The following is a 15,147-nucleotide window of genomic DNA, read 5'->3' on the forward strand; positions in this document are numbered from 1 at the left end:
GGTCAAATAACTCATCCTTTTATGGAGCTAATTAATTTAATGACAGGATAAAATGTTAATCCTATATATACACATACACTGTAATGGATGTAATTAAGTGTATTCCCCAGCTGGTTAGTCAATTTGCACAATCAAATATTGGCCACCTCTCTCTCTCTCTCTCTCAATGAGAGGCTAACTAACCTTTATTAGCATCAACAGTCGATAGTATTATGTTGAATTTTTTCTTGACAATTATTCATAAGACTATTACACTTTTTTGTATGAATTAGAACCATCAGTTATAACCTAGTCAGTAACCTTCATTTTAGCTTACTAGTTTGTATTCCCTGAGGATGCCAATAGAAAAAATTGGCGAAACATGTAGGAGGATAAAATAAAGCTACTTGACAAAGATTATATGTAAAAAAAGTGTAATAGTCGATAGTATTGTTTCGCGGATAACGTAATGGCAATTGAAAAAAAAATGGTATATATTTATATATATTATATTGTTTATCTAGCTAATAAACACTCACCCACCTACACACACACACAATAAAAATCTTTTGAAGATTAATGTAAAAGGTTGAAATAAATTTGGAGCGAAGGAGACATTTTTATTGTAATGCAAAGTTAGTAATAAATGTATGAAGATGAGAAATACAACCAAAATACAATATCAGAGTTAATCACGCAATGAATGAACCAACAAATACAATCTTACAAATATAAAAAGAGAAGTTATATATAAAATAAAGAATGGTTAAAAACAGCCTACGTGGTAGAGAGAGATAGTTAAATTAATCGGCATTAAATTAGATTAGAATTAGTATTTGGTAATACACCACTTTAGAAGAAATTTGACACCTAAATAAATAATTCAAACATGAATAATGATAATATAGAGGAGATGCGGTGATTGATTCATTCAATCCAATACCCTTGGAGGGTAACGGATGGCAATGCTGTAGCCAATGAAGTTCTAACTGAGGCTCCGCTATTGCTGTTACCCTCTTGCTATGATCAGAGCTTTAATAGCTCAATAACACCTTATCCCTACACTGTCCTCTACAGATAACGGGGAAGATGAAAAGCATTCTTGCTTCGCCCCTTTAAGCCAGTCCTTATAAGGACTATAAGGAATGATAATATAGAGATTTATCCCCGTGTGGTTACCGGGATAAGAATAGCACCAATGTAGCTAATGCATGTCGTACGAGGCGACTAAAATTGGTACCCTTGGATGGCAATGCTGTAGCCAATGAAGTTCTAACTGAGGCTCTGCTACTGCTGTTACCCTCTTGCCATGATCAGAGCTTTATTATATTATTTATATTTATAGCTCAATAACACCTTCTCCTTACACTGTCCTCTACAGACAACGGGGAATATGAAAAGCAATATTGCTTCGCCCCTTTAAGCCAGTCCTTATAAGGATGATAATAATATATAGATAATATATATAGAAAAAAAAGTCCTTTTTAGGACTCCCAGGGTAACAAATGGCAATGCTGTAGCCAATGAAGTTTTAACTGAGGCTGGGCTATTGCCGTTTCCTAGCCATGACTAGAGCTTTTAGCTCAATAACACCCCATCCACATAGATTTTCTTCATTCAGATGACGGGATAAAGAGTCAAGGACTCAGTCCATCGCCCAGTTCTTTTAAGAATGATAATATATAATATTCCGGTGGGCTGATACTAGGAAATCCACCATGCACTTGGAGGGTAATAATGGATGGCAATGCTGTACCAATGAAGTTTAACTGAGGTTCGGCTGTTGCTGTTACCCCCTGGGACGCAGAGATTCGAGAATTTTGAGTTCGCTCTCTTAAGGTTTTTGCCTTAAGGGAGCAATTTGAATCTCCGGGGAAAGTGTTCTCCGGCACGGGCCCGCTGAGGGGCTTTGTCGGTGAATGCTTTTCTTCGGAATAAATATATAATGAGCGGTTCTGCTCGGTGGTGGTGTGTGGGTGGAAGGCCATCACTGAGTGGAGCCAACGCTGAGATGGACGGTCCCAACGATCGAGTGGCCTAGGGATCGTCAAAATTTTTAGAGATTGGCTTTACTTACGTATCACCCTTGGAGGGTAATGGATGGCAATGCTGTAGCCAATGAAGGTCTAACTGAGGCTCGGCTATTGCTGTTACCCTCCTGCCATGATCAGAGCTTTAATAGCTCAATAACACATTATCCCTACACTGCCCTCTACAGATAACGGGGAAGATGAAAAGCATTCTTGCTTCGCCCCTTTAAGCCAGTCCTTATAAGGACTATTTAAAAAAATGATAATATAATATGTAATAATATAATATATGAATATATTTGTATTCAAATGTTTATACGTTTTTGGTTATGTGAAGGTTCAGTGAAATGTTACGTTGCATGGAAACTATCTCAGAAAAATTCAAAAGATTTCGTTTCAGTTTTGAACTCAAACAGATGTTCATTTTTGCGACAAGAACATGCGTCCATTTCGTCGAGATTTTATTTCAGTATATAACAGTCAAGAACCGGAAACTGGCTATTAAAATATAACGAAAATGATACTCTTAACTTTCTTACCATATCTTAAAATATTGCTTGTTTCTCCTAAACTTTCAGTATTTAGTTATTACTGATAGCAATTTAGTAGATAAGATAGTTTTATTTTCTTGAAGAAAACCAATTCACACAGGGCAAAAGTATCTCTACGTTTCTTATAAATTCGTTTACTGTTAAAATTGAATGTCAATTATCCTACTTTTTAATAAATACAATAATTAAGTCAAATGTCTTAATAACTGTTTCTGTATTTAAATTAAATTATATGAAATATTAAATAATATATTATTAAAAATGAAATATGAAATAAAAAAGGTAGAAAAATATAAATAAAATTGCAAAAACTTTTCTACCTATATACAAACCAATTATTAATGTTATTGAAGTTATCATTTAAAAAAATAACAGAGGAAAATCTTGCATTAGGTAGGAGGTAAGATGAGCATATTCTATATTCTATTTCTTTTATCTAATTCTTTAATAATATACGTATCGCGATTTTTGTCCAATTATCAGGGAGATAATCCCCATCAAAAGATAGCAATTTACCGTGAGAGTAGAAGCACTATAGACGGAATAATAATAATAATAATAATAATAATAACAGAACAACCATATAGCGTTAATAGAACAGACAAGAAATATGGCTTGGAATTTCACTGTAGAGGGATGGGAAGTTAACTTCTATCGGGTGACGCTCATACTGAAGTAGCAGGAAACGAGAGAGCGAATCAGCTGGCTACAGAAACGGCTAGAAACAAGTTACTAAAACTACTCGAAATCTGCTATAAAAACACTTACAGAAGCCTAGACTTGTGGGAAGAAGAATGGAAAACATCAAAAACCGATCAACAACAAAAGAATTCTTTCCTAGCATCAGAGGCAGACTCCGGCTGAAAACATACGCGATTTCTTCATGTTTAACCAAGCTACAAACGGGACATGGAAAACTAAGACACTATTTACAGAGATTCCATATCCTAGAATCACCATCATGCATTTGTAGTCCACACCTTCAACAGATTGTTGACCACATACTTTACGATTGTCGGATACTGGACTCCATCCGGATGCCTCCTAGTACACAACACGTCATCATTTCTGGAGACAAGTGGCCAGTGTCAAAACAGAAATTATCGAAAAGTATTACACAGAATTAATTAAATTGGCAATAAGATCAACTTCCAGTCGTTGTAATGCAACATAAATTACTGATATATTGTATGAATTATATAGTGTGTAAATATATGTATATATAAAAATATAAATATGGATGTAAAGGTCGAAATATGTACATATAGATATATAAACATAAATGTAAATAAATATTGATACAAAATTGGATATTGGATATTGATACAAGAAGCAGATATACGGTACAATGTCTTTAACAAATCCTTGTTGTTGGAAAAACAAAATTACTTGTCTTGATGGGAGAAAAGAGATGTGAAGTCAGTTTCTTTTTTCCCTCTAAACTGATAAACCATTATGAGAATGTGCTTATTTTCATATATACCCATTGGAAAATGGGATAGGTCTAACCAGGAATAGCTAAAAATAGCAAGTCAAAACAGATTTCATATGTGTTGATTTGTTAAGCTGAAACAAACGGATAAATTATCTGCGCACGTGAATTAGAAAAACTCAATGAGATAACAATGGCAGTTATCATTTATTTATTTATTTATTTTCACTTTACACTGAATTTTAAAACTAGTTAGCTAGTACGTGTACGTGGGAGGGTCGGTTGATCTACCGACGAAGATCGGCAATTGTCGAGTTACCCTTTCGTCAAAAAGAAGTAGCTTATGCATAGAATCTTTAGTTGTGCAAAAGAAAATATGGAGCGAACATGTCATCCCATTATTCTCAACAGTTTTCGACATTAGAAAATTTTAATGCTTTCATTCTATCTGAAATTCCTAATGATGCTATCTGATTTCTGATGATAACCTAAGTCTAGAATATCGTCTTGGATATTCTTGTGAAATTTCGCCTTCTATTTTGCGAATTGCAAAAAAAAAAAAAAAAAAAAAAAAGTAATATCTAAAGAAAATGGGATCGCTTTACTTCACAAGCATCTATGCTACTTTAGAACTAGTTAATTTGCCACAATAATTTAAGCGATTCTGATGTATGTTCTTATAGAATACTTACAGAATCTATATACAGAATTATCTAAGCCCGTTTAATGTCAATAGAATTCGAAGCTTCAAAAAAGAACCACCTAGCAAGGTGTTCGACTACTATTTTTAAAATTCTCTCTCTCTCTCTCTCTCTCTGTGTGTGTGTGTGTGTGTTGTTAGAGATATTAGACTTTTTCCCCCTCTAAATTCACAGTAACGTAGATGATGAGAATAGTACTGTAAATGAGTTGTGTTAGCATTGTCAAGCTTTTCATTTAGATTAACTTTGAAGTTAATGTCCATTGTAGGACATTTCAATTCAAGTTTACTTACCTCGGTTACCACTTAATGAAAAGTTACTGAAGATTTCAAGGTTAAATTATTAGCAGAAACTGACCAACATCAATTTGAAAAAAGTATAAAGGATTTTATAACAAAAACTCACAGTATATAATGAATTTAATGTGATTACATTTTTAAAACGCAGATTTTGTTGCTACAAATCACTAGTTATATATAGAAATATATAAGTATTTATATCCCTTATAGAATAATTACAAATATTCTCTTACAATACCATATTGTTAATGATACAAATTGACTTTCAGCATTTGTTGGAAAGTTATTTGTCCATCGCTATGTAACTATGGACATCATTCATAAAATGAATTAAAAACATGTAAACGAAACCAAAAATATACAACAGGCAAAAATGTAATAGTTGAATGCTAAAAATCTTTATTAACTCGAAATTCAAAATTCAAACTTCAAACTACAGGATTCAAATGCTGAAAGTAAATAAAAGTACACTGATAGACTAAATACTAATTTTATAAGAATTATTAACATATTTTTTGAAGGACCAGTTAATATAAGACAAGTTTGGTAAATTAGCTAAAGGAAACTAATAAAAACGTATTGACAAATAAACACGAAAATATGAACTTAATGAAAGAAAACAATCACGATGTCACTCAAGTTGCCTACAATTGTACCTTTTAATTGAGCAAAATGTTGACCAAGAATCCTGAATAAATGAAAGCTGACATCTTTAAACTTGTTCTCATTAAAGCGACACTTTAATGAGAACAAGTTTAACTTCTACTAGGAATTATTAACCAATACTTATTGTAACTAAAAGAAACAAAAGCAATAAAAGTGTAACTTATATTTTATTTTAAATATTTAAATATATTTCTTAAATTTCTAATATTTTTCCAAAAAAAGTTAAAATAAAATAATACACCTTTAAATAGTTTATGTTATAATACTACAATTACATTATGCCCAGGAAAAGAGTGATGGACAGAAACGGGCTGATATTAGGTTAACAAGAAGGAGCCTAAAAAAAGTCCTTTTTAGGACTTCCAGGGTAACAAATGGCAATGCTGTAGCCAATGAAGTTTTAACTGAGGCTCAGCCATAACTAGAGCTTTTTAGCTTTATAACATTCCATCCACACAGATTTTCTTCATTCAGATGACGGGATAAAGAGTCAAGGACTCAGTCCATCGCCCAGTTCTTTTAAGAACTTAAGAGTGATGGACAGCTTTACTTTTTCATAAGCCTGTTCTTCATGTGGCAAATCCTTATTTCATATCATAGCTCAATGAAACGTAAGAGCATTTTGAAAAAAAATGTAGACCACATAGCTTATAAGAATAAAACCGACTTAAAAGACTCCACCCAGGAGCCAATATTCTCCTGTTATTAGCGGTTTTTTTTTTTTTTTTGGTTTCACTAGCCGAAAAACTGTTGGTTCTCATCCGAAACTAGACAGAAACCTTAATAGATATGGTTGGGATGATTGAAATTATGGAGAGGCAAGCAAAGTCGCCAGGTGTGTATATACAAGTATGTTTATTAATATATGAAGATAAAAGAATGTTTCCAGGATGTGTTAGCCTTTCTTCTTCTATATATGAGATTGGTCGACTCATTTCTGCTTGTCCGAATTATTTCTAATGAAAAATTGCCTATCAAACAATAGTACACATGGAACACTTCAGTAATAGCGACAATATGTTGATTCGAATAATATGTTACGTGTTTTTCCATTGTGAAAACATCAAGTGATATTTTTCAGGATTAATTGTAAATACACTATGTTGCAAAAATTATCGGGCACCCTTGTATTTTTCGAATACTGTGTACTGATGACTCCCTATGCCCGAATGGTAGAATATATTCAAGAAATTCAACTTTTTCGTGCATTCCTTGTTATGTACAATATTGAGATGAAGAGCATGGTTTAGAGTTCGTCGACATCAAATCATTAAATATCGTCAGTTTCCATGATAGTCACTTGCTAGCTATGAATACCAAAACATTGGGAAGCTGTAATGGAGTGACGAATCACGATGTACATTTTACAAATCAGATGGGGGTGTTTGAGGATGGGACTGCTTACAGAATGTTACGTACCAGGGTGTGTCCCAGTCTATGACTGCGGCGATGCTGTAGATTACAAATGCTTCTCCTGGTTTGACCCCAAACCCTCCCAATGTTGTCACAGTTCCAGACAATCCTTTGTTCCTAAAACTATGGTGATTTCACGAAAACTGTGTATTGATATGGGAATACATAATGTCATACTTCAAAGACTGTGATGACATGAAGAAATTGTCTTCATGTCATCACAGTATAGGGTTCAGTTTTGACCTTGTCAAACTGAACCCTATACCGTTCTTCTAAGTATTTGAACGTTGATTGTAGATGAGAATATTACATTCAGTTTAATTACACTAACATTATACGCCATCTTGGTGTAAAGAATGGCCAAAGGCGGGCCAACGGTATGTTGAGGTTTGTGAAAAATAAAACAGATACGAATGTTGATGGCTCCAAATGTATAATATCTTCATAATCATTAAAATTCAGAAATTTCTAAAAAATTCATCCTACTCTATTTATTTATAAAGAATTCCTCAATAAAAAATAATCAGGAAAAATAGGAAATTAATAAAATAATAACATTCAAACTTCCCTGTTGCAGTGGACAGATTTTAATGTTTTTTGTTGCAATTTTGCCGAATTAGACTACTGTATCAAATAATAAATAAATAAATAAAAGTGATATACCTCTCAACTGTGTAATAGTAATTCAACAGATCATAAATATTCTCATTAAGTAATTATCCAATGGCCTTTTGAATAATTCTGTTTTATCAGACATTCACAAACTATGTTAACTTCTTTGAGTGATGGACTGAGTCCTTGACTCTTTTAGCCTTTATCTGAATTCTTGTTTGTGGGCGGATGGTGGTTAAGTGTGGGTGCTTTACCCTTTCTTTGCGAGTTTTGCGTCGTTTCAGCTTTCTTTCGCGATAAAGGCTTTCGGTCTTCTATGTTTAAAGCGGTCTGAGTGTCTGCAGTCAGCTGTTTGTCGTATTAGCTGATTTGGGTGATTGTGACTATGAAGAATTTTTCTGCAATACCTCTTGGTGTAGTTGGAGGTTTCTGATGAACCAGGGAGCGTTTAGCGCCTTTCTTAGGCATTTGTTCGGGATCGTTTGCAGTCTTTGGATGTTTCGTTTCGTCGTGTGTGCCCAAGTTGGTGAGTCGTAGGTTAGTTGAGGTCTTAGTACTGATTTGTAGAAGAGAATTTTGTTCTCTATGATTAGGAGGCTGATCCTATTCAGGAGTGGATATAGCTGCGCTATCGTCTGGTTGGCTTTAGTAGAGACACAATCGATGTACATCTTGAAGTTTAGGCTTTTATCAAGCTGAACGCCTAGGTATTTGGCTGATTTGTGCCAAGAGATGATTTTTCCAAACCATCTCCTGGCACAAATCAGCCAAATACTTAGGACTACTACTTTCGTCTGGTGACCAGTACGCAGTACTAGTCACCAGATGAAAAGCAAAACCGAACAATACAGCGGAGTTTTTTTCAGGTTGATTGAGATGCCCTATTTGCTGTACCAACTCTCGAGCTCGTTGATTGGTGTCTGCAGTTTGTTTATGGCCAGTTGTGGTCAATGATGATCGTATCGTTAACATAAGCAGATTTTTTTTTTGGGAGGGGGGAAGGACTGAGTCCTTGACTCTTTATCCCTTCATCTCATTGAAGAAAATGTATGGACGGGATGTTATTGAGCTAAAAGCTCTACTCATGGCTTGGTAATAACGGCAATAGCCGAGCCTCAATTAAAACTTCATTGGCTACAGCATTGCCATCCGTTACCCTGGGATATAATCCAATTTTATAAGCAGATATAGCAGAACGCAGAACGTTACTGGTTTGATGGGTGAAGCATAAAGGCTTTTCATATTCCCCTTTGTCTGAGAGGGAAGTTCTTTGAGTGGAGAGTTATTGAGCTTTAAGCTCGCCCTGGAAGGGCAGTGAGATTAGCCATGTTCAGCTGCGCATAGGATTGACTTGGGTCTTTTGTATTTGTAGAATTCTGCTTCATTGTAGTCTGAAGCTTGCTTGATCAGCGGGTTTGGATGATTGCTTGTCTTGGTGAAGAGCTTTTCTGCTAGATCATGAAGGAGGGATGTAATGTTGGGAATGTTGACTTCTTTGTGAATCTAGGAGTTTCTAATGAGCCAAGGACGTCCAGAATCATTCTCAGGCATTTATTCTGTATCCTCTGCAGTTTTTGAATCTTTGTATCCGAAGTATGGCTCTATGCAGGAGATGCGTAAGTGATGACTGGGCGTATTACCATCCTATATATGAGTAGTTTGTTCGGAGTATCCAGTTTGCTTCTTCAGTTGATCATGGGGTAGAGTTACGCGATTACTTTGGATGCCTTAGAGCTTATGTGTTTTATATGACTTGAATTGTAGTTTTTTGTCAAGCATCACGCCGAGATATTTGACTTCAGTCTGCCATGAAATCTTGACTCCTAGCAGGTGTATGTCCTCCTTGATCTGAACCTTCTTTTTGGAGAACAGCATGGCTGAACTCTTCTGGGTATTTGCTTGGATCCTCCAGTCCATCTGCCACTTCTACAGAGTATGAATACTGCTTTGGAGTCTTCCGATTGCCAGTTTGCGGCTGAGCGATCTTGCTAATAATGCAGTACCATCTGCATATAATGCAGTGATTGTTGCTTGGGTTTTGAGGGATATCAGCTATGTAGATAAAAAATAGCAGGGAGGCCAGAAGTCAGCCCTGCGGCACACCTGCTAGGAACTTGCGTCTAGTTGATATAGTTTCATTTATTTTGACCTGCATGCATCTGTCTTTGAGGTATGTGTCAATTCTTTTTATTAAATTAATTGGTATATTGAATTTGATGAGTTTGTAGAGATCTCGATGCACACCTTATCAGAAGTCTTCGCAGCATCTATAAAGACCGCAGCTGTGTGAAGATTCCAGTTGAAACCTTTTGTGATATATTCGACCAGTCGGTGTATTTGTTGTACAGTGCTATTGTTTTTTCTAAATCCGAACGGCTCATTTGGAATAATACCTAATTTATCCGCTGCTGATTGAAGCCTTGTAAGGATGACTTTTTCCGCTACCTTTCCCAGGCTGGATAGAAGACTAATAGGTCTGTAGCTTTTGGGGAGTTGAGAGTTCTTTGCAATCTTTTTGATTGCGTGATATCCGCCGTCTTCCAAGTTATGGGAAAATGCTTGAATCTGAGGATGGCATTGATCATATTGACTAGATGCGCAATGGCTTTTCTAGTGAGTAGTTTGATTATTCTGTTTGTGATTCCATCTGGACCTGGAGCCTTGTTGTTGTTCAGATGAGTTATGATATTTGTAACTTCTGCTGGAGAATCAAAAAATGGATGTGATAAGTTCTGAGTTATCCTTTTGTTGTCTTAAGACCTGCTTGACTTGGCGGTGAATCTTGTACAATAGATAGTTCAGATTTTCATATGAGGGGGTTACATTGAGTTTCCAAGCTGTCAATTAGAGCTTCAGCGTTTTCTTTATCTGTGTGAGCAATTCCTTTCTTGGTCTGTATTGGGGGTATGGGTTGGCTTTTAGCGCGGAGGGTTCTCAAGAATTTCCAGATGGAGTTGTCCTCTGGGTTTAGATTAGTCAGTTTGGTTTCTCAATCTTGGTTTCGATGTTTTTGCAGAGCTTCACGGACTTATCTATTTAAATTATTCAGAGTTGTTTTATCTTGTGAGGCTCGTGTATTATGGTACCTCTTTCTGGCTTTGTTTTTTAATCTGATTAGGTCCATGATTTCCTCAGGAATCCGACCGCTAGGGTGAAAGACTGTGGTTTTCATAACTGATGCTATTGCTTTTTTGATTTGGTTGGCAAGGTTGTTTACGGCTATGTCTATTTCCTCTTTATTGTGGATAATAGGTACTGGACTGAAGTGATCTCAGAGAGTTCTGGAGAGCTTGTCCCAAGATATAAAGAAGTGCGGAGGAGAGAATTGGTCTTGTGTACCAAGCTTAAACAGAATGGGGTTGTGATCAGATGATAACTCGTTTAACGTTGTATCTGATGTTTCTGAGAATGGCGATGTCGAGTATATCTGAGCTTCCAGCTGGGCTGTGATGGGTGGGCTCTGTGGATACAGCTATAACAATAGAGTTTCGCGTTGCGTAATGGTTTAGAATACAACCTTTGTCATTGAATGTGGAGCTGACCCAAGCTGTATGCTTGGCATTAAAGTCTCCAGCCATGATGATGGAGTCTGTGGAACTGAGAATAGAGACAAATCAGATACCAGTAATGGAATGCTGGGTGGATTGTATACAGCATAGATTTTGATACTGCCAGCATTGTTTGTATGAACTTCAATATCTGTTATCTCTAGGTTATTGGTTTGCGGATTGGTCAGGACGTTGTAGCTTGGATAGTTTTTAATGTATACGGCTGTACCTCCTCCACTTGTGGTGAGTCTGTCTGTTTTGACAATATGTAGCTCCGTAATTTAGGGTTGTTAGCTGGCCTGAGATGTGTTTCATTTACTAAGATTATATCAGGAAGCGATGTTGTGTTGTAGGAAGAGACTGACTGGCTCAGCTCGGATTTCCTACCTCCCTAAAGCCATACATCCACCACTGGTCATCAATTGCGGGTGGGCCATTGACCTCATACACATTTCGTGTATAGGGGGAGATAGTAGGAATTCGGGTAGGGTTAGAGCCAGTGCAATGCAATACTACACAATTCACGGAATACCTCCATAAATTGTGTAGTACAGTCTAAAAGAGTGCGGTTTTCAAGCACAATAAATATAACACGTCTATCCGCATCGAAATCTGAATCTTATTCCCCATAAGCAGTCCTTATAAGGACTGGCTTAAAAGGGACAAAGCAAGAATGCTTTTCATCTTCCCCGTTATCTGTAGAGGACAGTGTAGGGATAAGGTGTTATTGTACTATTAAAGCTCTGATCATGGCAGGAGGGTAACAGCAATAGCCAAGCCTCAGTTAGAACTTCATTGGCTATAGCATTGCCATCCGTTACCTTCCGAGGGTGTTAATCACCGTAGCGACCGAGATCTTGGTCGGATTTTTTTTCTCTCCCATAAGCAGATATGACAGCATATGTACTAGTACCACCAAGTAATAAGATAAATAGTGGTGTTAATGAGTTATTGTAATAATATTTTGACAATTAGGAATATTACAAAAAGAATTTATTTATTCACATAAAAATATTCGCAATTCTTTTATAAATATTTTATAGTGATAGAAAACAATATATGCCAGATTTCAAACGAAAGTTATTGACTTTGTATTACATTAGCATGATAAGAGTAAGGTCCAAAGAAAGATGCATGAGGAGTTGTATGAATTTCTTCAAATTTTAACCTTAATTTGTCCAAAGATTTGATTTGATTTAAATAAAGAATACCCTCCCGTGCATCAGTATACCTTAGGCAGCCTTGTGATGTTTAATTCCAAATATTTAGATGAGAAGATGGTCCATATAAGTGACACCTTATTCTCATCGCCAAGTAAGCCAAAAATAGTCAGAAAGAGGCTGTCGCGATAGCCTAAAAAACACAGTTTCTTCCACTGAACGAAAAAAGACAGTAGAAAGAGTCTATCTTGTATGTTGTACTCATACTGGCCTTCTATGATGGGTTGTATGCATCCGAGTTTTTAGCGCAACTTCGTTCATTAGCATGTTCGATGTCGCTGTTAGGGTATTTTAAATGCTTTTCGCAAAACATGTAAGCATGCATCTACTTATTTTTCTCTGCCGTATTGATATGACAACTTCATTCTCACTATTACCAAAATTTGTCGTCTCAATTTTTGTTTCGATTTAATTATATTTAGCAGCAAAATTAGGCAAAAAAAATATTGAAAATGATACAAAACTGGTGACAATAATAAACTGTATACGGAAAATACGAAAAAGACAAAAAGATCATTACTACATCTCTGTGCAAATGGCATCTGTATAATAATATTAATGTAAAAGACGCTATTTTGTGATTGTCTAGGATCATTTTCATACTTTCTTCTGTAAATCCGTATAGTCTATTGGTATATTATTATTGACTCTTCTTAAATTGCTTAAAAATGAATCAAGATCACTGACACGTTATTTAAGAATTCTAATATTGAAAAAAATTTATAAATTCATGAATGGTAAATATATATACAGATAATTGTATTGATCTTATTCATAGTTTAGTTTATATAAGAAAAATAAACAACAAATTTTACCTGTTTATAAAAAAGAGTTTCAAGTAAATCGCATTACAAACAGAATAACCTGACATTATTTAAAAAATAAAATTTCTTCGAAGAACGGTTCTCAGTTTAGGTTATACAAAACAAAGATATAATCCAACTCATGCTTGATGACATCGAAACTGAAGACAAATGCAAGCGAATTTCTTGACAAAATCCTGTAATTCTTCAAAGTTTAAAAAAGAGCGTTGAAAAGATTGAGAGAGAGAGAGAGAGAGAGAGAGAGAGATGGAAACTTAATACCAAGCAAGTCGATCTACTTCTTTGTTCAATGCAATCCGATTTTGTGAATTTTAACAACTTCCTATTAGCATGTGTGCGTGTGTGTTTAGCTTTTTCTTTGTTCAGAATATCAAATCCTAGAAGAATTACGCCAAGCCTTGTTTAGCGCAAAGTAGTTTATTTCAACGTGAGAATACTCAATACTTGCAGCGTACTTCATTGCAAATATCACAAATATTTGATATGTTATGAAATCACAATTTTATACGCAACAATAATCACTGCTATATTCCGTGTTCACAGTATCATCATCATAGTTGAAGAAAGAGCCTAAAGGGCTTCCATTTGACGATGTAAAGCTATACAAACAGAGGATGCTTTAGATCTATCATTTATAAACAAACCAATTGAGTTAAAACTCTACAACCCTCGGGATTGAATAGACCTGCTCTCTTAAGGCATTTCCTAGTTTGCGATATGAATCAAAAGTTCCAAAAAAGAAGACACGAGAAAATTAAAATTTAAAGACGTGAATAAATATTTGAACATGATTACTAGAATTAAGGCATGATTGCGAGAATAACTGAGAACATTGATTTGACAGAATAGGATAAAAGCATTTTGGAACCAAATATTCCCCAAAAAAGGAAGAGATTTTGGATTGGATTGAAAATTTTATTAGATAGATCTTTAGAATCTTAGAACGAACCTATGCACAAATATTACCTTCGATGTTATAGGTAGTTTAAAAAGTAGTCGTGGATAAAAGGATTAATATACGTATTGAAGAAGTGTTAGTTAACTCCAATTAAAAAGAGGATGTAGAATCTAGAAAATTAATCAGAAATGAACGTCATTCAGTCTTGTAGTTTTGATTAAGAATATGATGAAATTCCATGATTGCTTGAGAAGGTAGAGAAAAACATAAAGGAATATAATTATACAAGCTGTTGAACACATGAAGAAATCCAACTTGCTATTCATCGAACTGCTGTGGTAATCCACACGGTATACTCTTCTCATTATAACTGCATCTAGTAAGGACATGCCTCTAAAATTTGACTATTTTTGAGCAAGATACGCAAGATATGCGATGTCACACTGAATGGAGAATTTATCTACCACCTAGTGATTCTTCGTATCAGAAAATGTCCATTTTACTTATATTCTTATATTTGACAGCCCCAGATGTCACTCCATCAACGTGATAGATTTTGTTAGCTTAACGTATATGATTAGCAGAATATACTCGAAACTACAGTCGTGAAGATAAAATCAAAAAAATTAGTTACTTGAACTGATTGGACTTTTCCAGAATCGCTCTTTATTTTTTCAGAATGTTTTCAATTCAATTTAAGCATCAATAACAACTCTTTCTTTGCTGACTGCCTAAAAAACAGTCAACGAGATCTCTTTCATATTCATACCCTCCCGCTTATATGATAGGTACTATTGTTTATCAATAGTCAATAAATTGGCTATATATATATATATATATATATATATATATATATATATATATATATATATATATATATATATATATATATATATATATATATATATATATATATATATATATACAGGGTGTCCCAAAATTCACGCAAGAAGTAATTTTGATAGAAAACACAG

The 15,147-nt window shown here is 35.0% G+C and overlaps 1 long non-coding RNA gene across 1 annotated transcript in view; it reads right to left on the reverse strand.

Moving 5' to 3' along the window:
- The window catches only part of LOC150096816 (uncharacterized), a 75,286-nt gene that overhangs the window by 26,306 nt on the left and 33,833 nt on the right, over positions 1-15,147 (reverse strand). The window lies entirely within an intron of this gene.

This window comes from Typopeltis vanoorti, chromosome 18, assembly GCF_054136105.1.
Source record: "Typopeltis vanoorti isolate ZY-2024b chromosome 18, IOZ_Tvanoo_1.0, whole genome shotgun sequence".
NCBI classification, from domain to species: Eukaryota; Metazoa; Arthropoda; class Arachnida; order Uropygi; family Thelyphonidae; genus Typopeltis; species Typopeltis vanoorti.